The following is a 12,269-nucleotide window of genomic DNA, read 5'->3' as shown; positions in this document are numbered from 1 at the left end:
TCACTTTAACCACATTGTCGCTGCGTTCATGACAGTGATATACAAAGCAAATTTCACCCACTCAAGGGATGCATTATTAGGATTAAATTCTTTTGTGCTTGGAAGAAATAAAAACACCAAGATTAATGAATAAATATATATACAAGTCCAGCGATAAACAATGCATACACCTTTTTCAGTAAAAAGTGAATTTTCGCGTGTTTGGTAACTATGGGGATGGGCTACCCGATAAGCACTTGTGAAAAGTTGATACCTGTTTGCACTCTACAGGAGGTCACTCGACTGAAAACCATTTCCTGAAGATAAGTAATCTGCTTTAAGTAAGTGGTCTTTTCATCTTTTATTGAGTTGTGTGAATGGAAATTGGTTTTAAGGACAACGGAAATCCTTTTCCTTATTGTCATTTCAAAATATCCGAATAGAATAAGTGCAAAAAATAGATAAAATAACGATTGTGTTGCTGAAAAGTTCGAATCCATTCATAATCGAATCCATTTTCTTTTTTAGGCACACTTTTTAATGAGTTGTTTCCTTTCAATGAAAGTTTAAGTTCTACCATTAAAATAATTTTTTCTTGTTCTTTAGAATGGATTTAAGCTGATCTTTATAATACTTTAGTACAATTCGATGAATCTCTAAATTTAAGGCTAACTGATAGACTTATTTTGTGTCAAATCCAGTCATTTTACTAATCCCCAAGACATTAACCTGCTTTTTAGAATTTTAGACCACGCTCTCAGAAGATGATTTTATGTTATATGCACTATTGCCCCATATTCAAGTGTAATCGGATCTTAAGTGCACTTTTCCCACCCCCGATCCTTAATTTTTTTTTTTGTGGTTCAATCAAGATTCAGGAATCATAATAGTGGTTAATTTGATTTTTGGTGGAATCAAACGATTCTTTTACTTGGCTGTCACAAATGCTGTATAATAAGTCAGTATTATTTTTTAAATGAAAATCTAAGTGTTTCTGATAATATTTTAATGTGTAGGACTATTTATTTAAATAGTGTTTAAATATTTCCGGTAAAATTTTGAATGGTCATTCATTTGAGATCACAGAACTTGCATTTTAAATTCTATTCACATTAATATAATTAATATATGCATTCTTTAAAACTTGATTGCAGGGTATAATTCTCATTACTTGTTTTTTTATTAATAAGAGAAAATGGTTCAGATTGTGATTGGATTTTAAGTAATGCTTTATAAAAACTTGTCAATTAAGTGTGGAATTTAGAAAGATTTTTACCTTATGATCAAACTTGTTGGTTAACATTTTATATTTTGAATTCGCCTTTTATATTTAAATTTTAAAATATTCTTTTATGGCAAATGGGAAAGACATGCTGATTGTTTTCGCAGATGTATTCCAGGTGCAGTTCAGACGCATAAGCAAGATAAATGACCAGATGCGATGGGTGACGCATTGGCATTCGAATAATAATTTTGGGAAAGTTGCAGACTTAGCTGTGATTGGCCGTCGATATTGAAGATTGATCTTGACAGAGTTGTATATCCAGAGGGCACTCAACTGAGATATTTTTTTTTAATTTTTCAAATCCCCGAATATGTTGAACTCATACATTAAGATGAACTGTAATATTATCTCGGTAAATTTATGCAAATAAAAATTCAGTCTAGAACGAATTGACCCTGCGATGTTTTTAGGTATGAAATCTCACACTGGGTCATTTGTAGGATTAAATAAATTTTGTTGCAGAATAACCCTAGGAGAGGAATATATTCTTAATCATTGTACTTAATTAAACGATATATCAAAATGATTTAAGTATCAAAATAATCTAATTTTTGGTTTCAACTGCCACCTACTATCCGTTATCGGCGCTATATTCTTCACGACTTTGTAAATAGCGTGGTCATATTTTGAATACATGATTTTGATTAATGACGTAATTTTAGTTAAATTAGAATACGTTTTTTTCTTATTGCTCATGCATTGACAATATATTGCATAGAAAATGTGGATTTTTAATTCATGTTCAAATTTATTTATTGCACGAACGTAAAATACGTTTAATCAACACAATGCAATCAGTATGGCAGTCTATGAAAATCGGATCAAAACACACATTTTGGCCAGGCATTCTTTCTGAGTACTGCTGGACCCATCAGAGTGCTTGATCAATTCTTTGTTTTTCAATGCCGATTTTGTTTAAAATTAAATATTTTTCTTAGATGGAAAATTTTTCTTCAGCTATTTAATTAAATTCCTCTTTAATTAGATAAAATTACAAATTATTATTTAAATTTAACTTTATTTCGATAAGGTGGTAAAATTTGTATGGAATCAAATGGGAAAATATTCCCTTACATCTCATTTGATATTTATCCAATCTTCAAATTTTCCGATTTTCAAAAATTAGCTTCTTTTTCTCAATAGTAGAATGTGATATTGTAGTTTTGTGAAGCAAGCAGAAATAATTGCAAGAAGTCCCGAGGGATTTGTTACGAACGGAAGTAAAATACTATATTTTAATGCTGATGCATATTAATTAAAATTTAATGTTGTTAACATATATTTAGCAATATTTGGATATCGAATTTATGATAATAATGTTTTTAGTCTTCTTTAGCTAAAATTTTTGACAATGAATCTTTAATTTATAAGAAAAAAAATTATACTAATTTATATGTTAAACGAGCAGAATATATTACTGTTACATTTTGAATTAAAGAGAATAAATTGCCTTAGTAAAAAATTTAAAATTAATGCTTTAAAATTTATTAAATATTATTAGCTATTAAATAATTATTAAATTAAAAAAACTATTAAATATTAATAATCTTAAATAACTACCTTCAATTAAATATCAAATTTTAAGCTATATGCATTTCTGTAGAATTACACAACTTTTATTGAAAGAGCTGACGAATTAATTCTGAAGGATTATCGAACTTTCCTTTATAATTTGCTTTCTTACAGGAAGACTCAATTCGTTGAGAAGCAACTTTTACAGAATGAACGGAAGCGGAAATAAATAAGACTGGAGTTTTAGAAAAAGCTCCAAAATAAGCACTATTTAAATATTCTTAAATAAAAATCATCCCCAGCATAGATTTTTTTTATACATCGTTTCAGTCTTACTGTGAGGCGCAATTCGGAAACTGTCAGAAACGATAAATCTGAGCCTGCAATTTCGGAACCATTTTTCTCTATTAAGCATTAAAAAAAAAAAAAATACTCAGCTAAAATCGAAATAATATGAGCTGAATTGAAGGATGTTCAATAAATATTACACAAGCGAAAAAAATTGTAAGTTATTGACTTCTTGGATTGTAGTATGAAATAATTTCGCTAGATGGCGCTACGCAAAGTGAAATTAATGACTGGATTTCGCAGTCCACTAATTATTCTAAACGTAAATCCAGAAGATTACGCTTTTAAACACCGTTCACAGAGCGTTTTAGTTTTAGTTCTAATTCCAGTTTCTTTTCTTTTTCGTTTCTAGATACGAACCAATCATCTTAGAAGAAAATAGACAGATAATTTTGTACTAAGAGAAAGATTCATTAAAATGCATTATAATTCTACTTTTATAAAGATACGGTTTAAAAAAAAATTTAAAAAAAACATTTTCAACGTTTTAATCCTTTTTTTATTGCTGATGTACCTATCAATTGTTTAATAAGCTTCAACAGAGACTAAAACTATTTGATTCGCAATATTTATAAAGTGTTTTTAAGTTCGTTTTCTTGACTTTAAATGAATATTTAAATATTATATCTACTGAGTGTAGATGGCTGTTTGACACGTAGCATGAGTAAGCTTAATTAAAAAATTTCAACTAAAATCTTTAAAATTAAATTATTAATATATTTCATGATTTTATTAACGGTTTTTTTTTACATAGAATGTTTTATATTTGAAAAGCGAACTAAAGAACAAATATGATTCAGACACATTTTTTTCATTGCATTGTTAAAAAGTTTGCCATCAGTGTCTTTTAATAAAACGAATAAGAAATATAATTTATGAAAAAAAAATACCAATAGCATTAAAAATCAGACCCTAGTTGCAATTTTTGAAGATTTTTTGAAGTGACTGTATTGATAATTATATTTTTTGTTTCGCATAAATATTAATTTATTATATTATGGAAGAAAGGTAATTACATTTAAAAAAATTTGAATCACATGCCAAAAATTTATTCATTTCAATAAATATTTGAATTATATAAAGTCTAAATTTTTGAAGAAACGCAAAATTTATGAAAATAGCTAATACTGGTTATATATTAAAGAAAAACTTCAGATTCTTGCACAGCGCACTCATGCAAAACAAATATCTGTATTACGCGACAAACGTTAGTTCTTTTAGTTACGAACGTCCCGCTTTTGAATATACTCTAAGTTATTTTGTGATTCCTAATTCTGAACCGCAGTCAGATAACGAGGACGATCATAAAGTGCATAAGAGCTCTCTAAGCGTTCCTGAGCACATTGTTGGGAGTCATTTCGCTCCAACGTATTTTAATGTATACTAGGCCAACTTATGCGGTGGTTTTTTGTTAGATTTCTGTTTTAAACTTCAAACTTTCAGGCCCTGAAATCAATATCTTACCTTCTGACTACCACGGCTTTATTTAACTCGGTGAAAAAAAGGTTTTGTCTAAATTTCGTAAGGCGAGAATGGAATGTAAAATAAATTTAGCACTTTCCTAGTTTTTCATTTTTTGGTTAGAAAGATAAATGCATGATGCATTTACTTGCTTTTTTATATATATAAATTGAGAAAATAGTATTAGAGTTGAAAGATACGATATCAACCCGATGCTCTGTATCAGATACGCAAATGTATCAAGCATACAAAACTGATACAGACTAAATCTATCAGGTAATCAATTTTTCGATCTGATTGATAATTCTCTCGACTTCACTCGTTTTCGATCGAATGATTTTACATCAATCTGATGCAAAGTATTAGGACAATATAGCCTGTCTCATTGTTCTGCATCGGCGACGCTTTGAGCATGGGGAATTTTTTAACTATATAAATTTCACTCCTCCACCCTCCCCAGCGATTGCTGTTCTTTACACCATGTAATGATACACATACCACTGAAGAATCTCCATTTTCTCCTGCACTAACTATAACATCAAAGCTTTTCATTTCTCCTTCTCACCCACACGTCAGTCACTGTCAAAACCAAGACTGTCGAAATATCGTCATCAATACCAAAGAAGTAAAATCCCAATTTGGAATTGTATCAGTACAAGCTACCAGACACGGCGTAAATGTTCAGTTTCATTCCGACAGGAAAAGAATCGGTTACTGGCTGTATCAGGTATAATCAAGAAACAGTATTAACCTGTGTCTGATGCAGAAGAAACGAGTATCAACCTAAACTTAACTAGCATTATGTGCTGACATTAAAAATTGTTTTGAATAACACAATTTTCTACGCTCATGTTCCTAAATTAAGGATATTTTAGAATCGCTCAGAAATTATACGAATCATGCAAAAACTTACTCTTGAGGACAATCATAGATATTATTAGAAATAACATGCTCCTGATTCAAGTTGAAATAAGCCAGTAGAGTGTGTTGAAAGGACGTCAAAAGGAATAGTTCATTCACCGTATTGTATAAAAAATTTTCTCGGTGATATCGTATAGTTGTCTAAAACCTTCTGTCCGCTCTTTGCTATGGCTAAATTCCTACTCTGTTAATCCTGATCAGTGGCGTACCAATATAAAAAGACCCCAAGGGCAAATAATAAAATTACGGCCTTCCTTATTTTTTTTTTTTTTTTTTGAAACGCGATCCTTATTTTTTCTCGATCCGTTATATTGAGGAGTGCAAAGACTGAAAGAGTATTTAAACTTAAACAATAATATTTAAAATAATTTGGAATTGATATTATTTAAAAGGAAATGAGCGTATATCTGGAAATAATGAAAAAGCTATAGATATTATTTTTTTGCACCTAAGAATTGTATGGAATCTCTGAATATTGAAATAAATTTTTAGTTGACACATATAAAATCATTCGAAAGCCATGATACTTAAGTTTATATCTACAATAATATGAAGAACTATTTAGCGCATATCTTTACATTTATCCACCAAAATATAAAATTATTAATGTTTAATAATATATCTAGCACCCTGTGATAAAGCAAAAACTCATTGCATGAAGTTAATGAAATGACACAAACATTCAAGGATGAAAGGAAATGAACATGTTATTAATTTTTCTATGACATGTAAGATTGCATCCTCGCTTTTATTGATTCGAAAACGTTTATGATTTTGCTGAAGTGTCAGTTTATACTCAAAAGATCTAAACTACAAGAGTTATTTTTGTCACACTGAAGCTCTGAGATATGAAAATATAACTTTTAGTTAACTAAAATATGTTTCGCACATGATATTGCTAACGTCATAAATATCAGCAGAGCTGCTTCACATAATTTAAAAGTAAAGGAGTAAATTTATGAATGTACATGCGATAAAAGTGTGTGATAAAAGATATTCGAATGATATTTGGTTATTATATTACATCATATTAAATAATTGCATAGATATTCATTGCTTTCAAATGCCATGATGATACTTTTTATTTTTAATTTTTAATTCTTTTTATTAATGTGTGTATGGAAGGGGGGGGGTAAAAATATTCAAGTGATATTGTATCCACATCATTTTAAATCATAGTACATATTTTTATTGCTTATAATTTCTATGATAGGTCCTCTGATTTTTAATGAACATTATTTCCAGTTTTTCGCATTCAAAAGTGTTAGTCCAAATTTCGAAAGATTAGGCCTTCAGAACACCATTCGTCTTTTTTTTTTCTGATTCAGGGTCTCCATGAATGAAAGTAAAGGTAATCTTTCTGGCTAATTTAAATCTAGTTTGGTGCCGCGGTTTTTTCCCATCTTCTATTAACACTCCAAATTAAAAAAAAAAGCTAAGGAATTTTGGTTTTATTATCAGTACTTTCCATTAATCATTTTATCTTGAGATATATATCTCGGTTTGATCAGTCATAAATATATTTTCTTATATTCATGATCCGATTTTCAAAAGGTAGTTTCCGATTATCTGTTTCATTGCCCAGATATTTAAAAAGTGACTTTTTTCTGAAACACATATTATACTCTTTTTAAAAGATTTGGAAAGTTATACTATCTGTAGTTACACTGTTGTCGAGTGCTCGTTGCCTTCGCCAGAATTTAAAGGAAAGCTATTTCTTTTGACATAAATCCGAAAGATACAAAATCACTGCTTCTTGCTTTTCATGCAAAATCCGAAGTTATAGAATATGACTTTTGTTATCATTTATTTTGGTTAGCACATAAAATAATCATCAGCTCTAAGCCATAAGGTAATAACCAGAAGTTCCAAATAAACCCTTATTCCCAATTGGGGAGGGGGAGGGGCATTAGCTTTGAAAACCTTTCATTTTCTCTCACTTTGCTGAAACCATCTTGATTTTTAAAAATCTTTTTTAATAAAAATTTATTACAAATTTAATTTTCTTTTAAATACAACAAACTGATTCCTTAATTTTGCGCTCCCTGGCAACTGCTCCCAGGGCACGTGTCCTGTCTGCCTCACCCTAGTTAGTCACTACATGTAGTCTACAACTTGAGTATAAATCGAGTCGAGTCTTAAACTATGATTCAGAGGATCCATCTTGATGATGTTTTGCATGTCAGAATTATCAGACATTTGGAATGGGGACGAATACAGATGGGATTGTTTGATGAACTCGAAATTGTGCAAAGTGTCAAATCTATACTTTGGAAACGGATTCAAAAAGATGGAACATAAGTAGATCTTTAAGTACTGGGAATTCCTAAATTACAATGGCAGAACGCGATCAGTATTTAGGTATAATTGTGAAAAGAAGCAGGTTGAGTACTGCATCTGACTCGTAGCATCAGCAACAAGCAGTCACAAATATTATAATTTCGAGGCTAATCATGTTCATACGTTTAGAATAGTATGATCTATTACCCGCAGGCCTATGAGATGTATTTTCTTAAAGTAAAATGCTTTCAGCAACGATTAGCTGATGTAGAAAACATGTGAACTGGACATCTTTACAGTTGAGCTGTGAGCTTTTACCCCGATTTAATAGATTTTTAATGAATTCAAATTCACATCTTATTTTCATATGGAGAACACCAGCGATTTGTTAGAAACAAGAAAACATCGTTCAGCATCATAATTACGGTAGTGACAAAATGTTTTGGGGGGGGCCTTATTATGGATTCTCGAACACATGTTCTTGCCAAAAGAGACACCATGATAGGCGATATTCATCGGAATATCATTCTGCAACAATATGCGGGTCTGCTCAGAAATAAAATGAGTGCAAAGTTTTTCTTTATGGATGACATGGTTTGTCCTCATTGTACTGATATTGTGTACGAATGCCACGAAGAAGATAGGTCAAGTTTGGAAATTCCAGCGTTCTTTCCCTATTTGCCCTCCAGTGAGCATGTTTGGGATATGCTCGGAGACGTTCTGCAGCCCGCAATCCATCTCTGACGTCTATTGGGGAACTCCGGAGAGCAGCGATTTATTAATGAAATACCCAATTCATATAAAATCTCAAATTTTAAAATTTGGTGGTGTACATGGTCAGAAAATATGCTGATTATAATATAACCTATAGAAAGCATACAGAATACGAACAGTATGCTAATATTTTTTTCTTTATGGAATCTTTTTCTCTAATTATTCCAAGGAGCATACCTTTTATATTAGTTTAGTACTATGGTACATTGTACATATTTTGCTTAGTACCTTTTATTTACTAAGCATACTTTATATTTAAAATACTTTTCTTGTTCTTTAGTAATTAGTACAAATTGTCGTTGTCCTTAATTTACGTTACATTGCGTATGTAACGCGGAATATGTTCTCCTCCTTCTAAGAGAGTATTTGCTTATTGTATTCGCTTAATTTCCCCACTGCATCAATGCTTCCAATACCAGTTCTAATTCCAGTTTTGAAATTTGAAAGAAGTAAGAATGCGTTTTAGCCTTAATCGTTATAATGATTAAATGAAAACGAATTTTGAAATATATTTTGAAATTAAGTGTAGAATTGCACATCCAGATTCTTCTGAATCTTTTTTTTCCTGTAATAATCTCTTTGGTAACGACGAAACAAAACATTTAAATGAAATGGTTCAAAAATAGCAACCATTAACCAGAGAGAATTTCTGTGAATAGGTATAATGTCTACTTACATATGTGAAAAATATTCCAACTTTCGTTGAAAACAAGAAAATGAATAAGTGAAATTTTAAATTATTTAGATGAATAAATAAAAATTATACTTTATTGTTCATTTTTGATGCATTTTTCTAGAAATGATGTTGTCTAAAATTGCGTTGAAAAAAAACATTGTTAATACTTTTAAAAATTAATAGTAAACTTTATGAATTTATTCAATATGGTTTCTTATTGTATGATGATAATCTATACGGAAAAGCAACTTTTATCTTTAGAAGTTTTTTCTTCTACCCAGTTATACTTTTCCGCGCAGAAACTTATCAAATTTGGGCAAAAGTAAAATTTGTTATTGTTTCGATGCGATTCGATGCAACCAATACAAATTCAATAGTTTTGAGGAAAAAGATTTCATTTTAAGAAGGATGTTGAAATTTTTTTGAAAGATTGCGCATGTGGTATTTGAGCAACGCAAATTTTTATTAACCATTTCAATTTTATTGTTAGTACTACTATTAGTTAGTTAATTTACATTGTAGCTGTTGATATTTATCTCTCTCTCTCTCTCTCTATATATATATATATATAATTGTTTCTGTATCTTAGAGAGTAAATTTCGATCCATCCTGAAAGTTGTAGAACATTCGTATGAATATTTGCAATACACCTGATAAGCTTTCACTTTTCTTTAATTAATATTCTTTCTTTGAAAATGAAATGGTGGAAAAACTTCAAATATCAGTCTAAAAGAAGATAATTTTTTAAAATTATTATTATTTTGAGATTTTCGAAGAATGTACTTTTGAACATATCTATACCTTTTCCATAAAAGTTCAAATTTTTTGAATACATTGTGCAATACGACCAGAAGGTCGTCGAAAAAATGGGTTGTGTTTAATTTCAGTTGAATCTCCTATACACAATTTTTTGTACATGATTCTTTTAACAAAATATTTGTTTGAAATTCAAAGTGTGGGAGACATGAGAGCCTTGTTAACTTAATAGCCTTGCTCTGGTTTGCTTATAGTGTGCTCGCGCCTTCCTAATAAAGCAAACACCAAAAATATTGTTATAGTGCCGTTAAAAATTTAACTGTCTCTATAATCTATTGCAAATTGCACTTCGTGTTTTCGTGTAATGTTGCTTTCATTTTTGATTCTTCATGGAAACTGTATAGATAGTTAGCAGAATTTTATTTCCTTAGCTTTCAGTAATGGATAAAAAACGCATGTTCAAATATTTGAGATAGTACTGGAAATGGTTTGAATTTCAGGATAAAAATATAATCCTATTGTTGAAAATTAGACAAAATTTATTGTTAAAAATTCCCAAAATCCAGAAATTTATTTCATGACATCTAATTAGTTAGCTAAAAAACTTTTGCTTTCATTTTAAAATGATACTAAAATAAGTTTTGTAAAATAATAAGTTTCCATTATGATAAATGACTATCGTGGAGGAACATTAAAATTGCACAATATTTAATTGGTTAATTGGTTTTAATCAAACAAAAAATCACTTCAATGTGCACAATTTCAAAATATATTGATATTAAATTTGCTAACTCTAAATCCAACAAGCTGGCATATATAACATCAACAACTGTACACACACATATACACGCTGTGTTATGAGTAAAATCTATATCAGTTTATAATATAATATTGAATCCTTATTATAGATGCATCATCTAGGTGAAAATGCTTTACAAAAGTACCCATTGTCATTTATCATTCGGCTTCTAGGATCACTCTCTGTCACTACATTGGATTTATAGGATTTATTTTATTGGATACCAAATAATTTAAAAAGAGAAATTCGAATAACATATTTAGAAAAACCATATCGTCAATCATAGTGATAAATATTTGACTTGAAATTACTTGATAAATAAAAGGTAATTAACTTTAGACCAGATTGGTAAAAGCAGATTTTCTCCAATGCTAATATTTTCTTAACCTTTTCATCTTTGATACACACCATTAGTATTTAAAATACGTGAAAACAAATTCAATACTGGAACGAAAGGGTTAACCTTTTAAGGGACCTATTTTTATATATTTTTTTAAATGATATATTTGCCATTGATTTACTTTTTATAAATTTTCTTATTCGTGAATTGTTATGTAAAATTTTCGAAAAGAAATGCAAATAAAAAAATCCACCAAGTGATTTTTCTTACAAATCAAGTGACTAAAAATGAAAGCTTTTAATATTGCATTCTTTTTAAATATAAGTAAAAGCAGGAAAGGAAAAAAATGCAGTTATGTGCATGTACATAGAACACTTTTAAAAAGTTTTTCAGCATTACAAAAAAAAAAAAAAAAAAAAAAAAACCCTTCGAAAACACAAAAAAGTTTAGGGTTGCTTCCATTCTTAAAAAAATGTATAGTACACACGTTAACAGACCTTGTAGGGGAAAAAGGGGGAGGGAGATTTGATCTTTTTTCATGTGAGTCTGCTCGCGATCTTTAAAAGTCCTTCACTTCCGAGTGCTGTCACACGAGGAACAGAGGCCGTTCTACTGACGGGGGTGGTCTTATCCGGCAATCCCCGAGCTCCCGTGTGGGCCGGTCCGGTTCCCTGAGTTCCTAAAAGCTCCAGGAGAGACCAATCGATAGCGTCGTCATGGCCCGAACATTCCACTACCCTTCAGACTGTGATGCGGCTTTTCTCCATCCTCCTGCTCTGCTAGCCAATCCTCCCACCAATGCACCTTTATCGCTCTTTTGGCAGTCTTCTTGGCACTGCTATTTGCTAAGAAAAGTGTGAAGTTTAATTTTCGTCGGTGGGAGTTTGGCGAAGGAATTTCAATGAGAGCTTAAATTTCATAGCCAAACGCAGCGCTGAGAGGGTTTCTGGTGATCGTAGCAGAGCGATTTAAATAATCATGTTTTATGGTAATTATAACAGAAATTTCATGCATACCGATACGGTAAATAAATAGAGATGAGCGTCGCAATTAAAGTCGCGCAATTGCATATTGGAGATAGAGATTTAGTTTGATTGATTAATGCTGATCGAAATATCAGTTTTTCTACACACATTTT

This window comes from Argiope bruennichi, chromosome 10 (assembly GCF_947563725.1).
Source record: "Argiope bruennichi chromosome 10, qqArgBrue1.1, whole genome shotgun sequence".
Taxonomy (NCBI): domain Eukaryota; kingdom Metazoa; phylum Arthropoda; class Arachnida; order Araneae; family Araneidae; genus Argiope; species Argiope bruennichi.
This window is presented reverse-complemented; position numbering follows the sequence as displayed.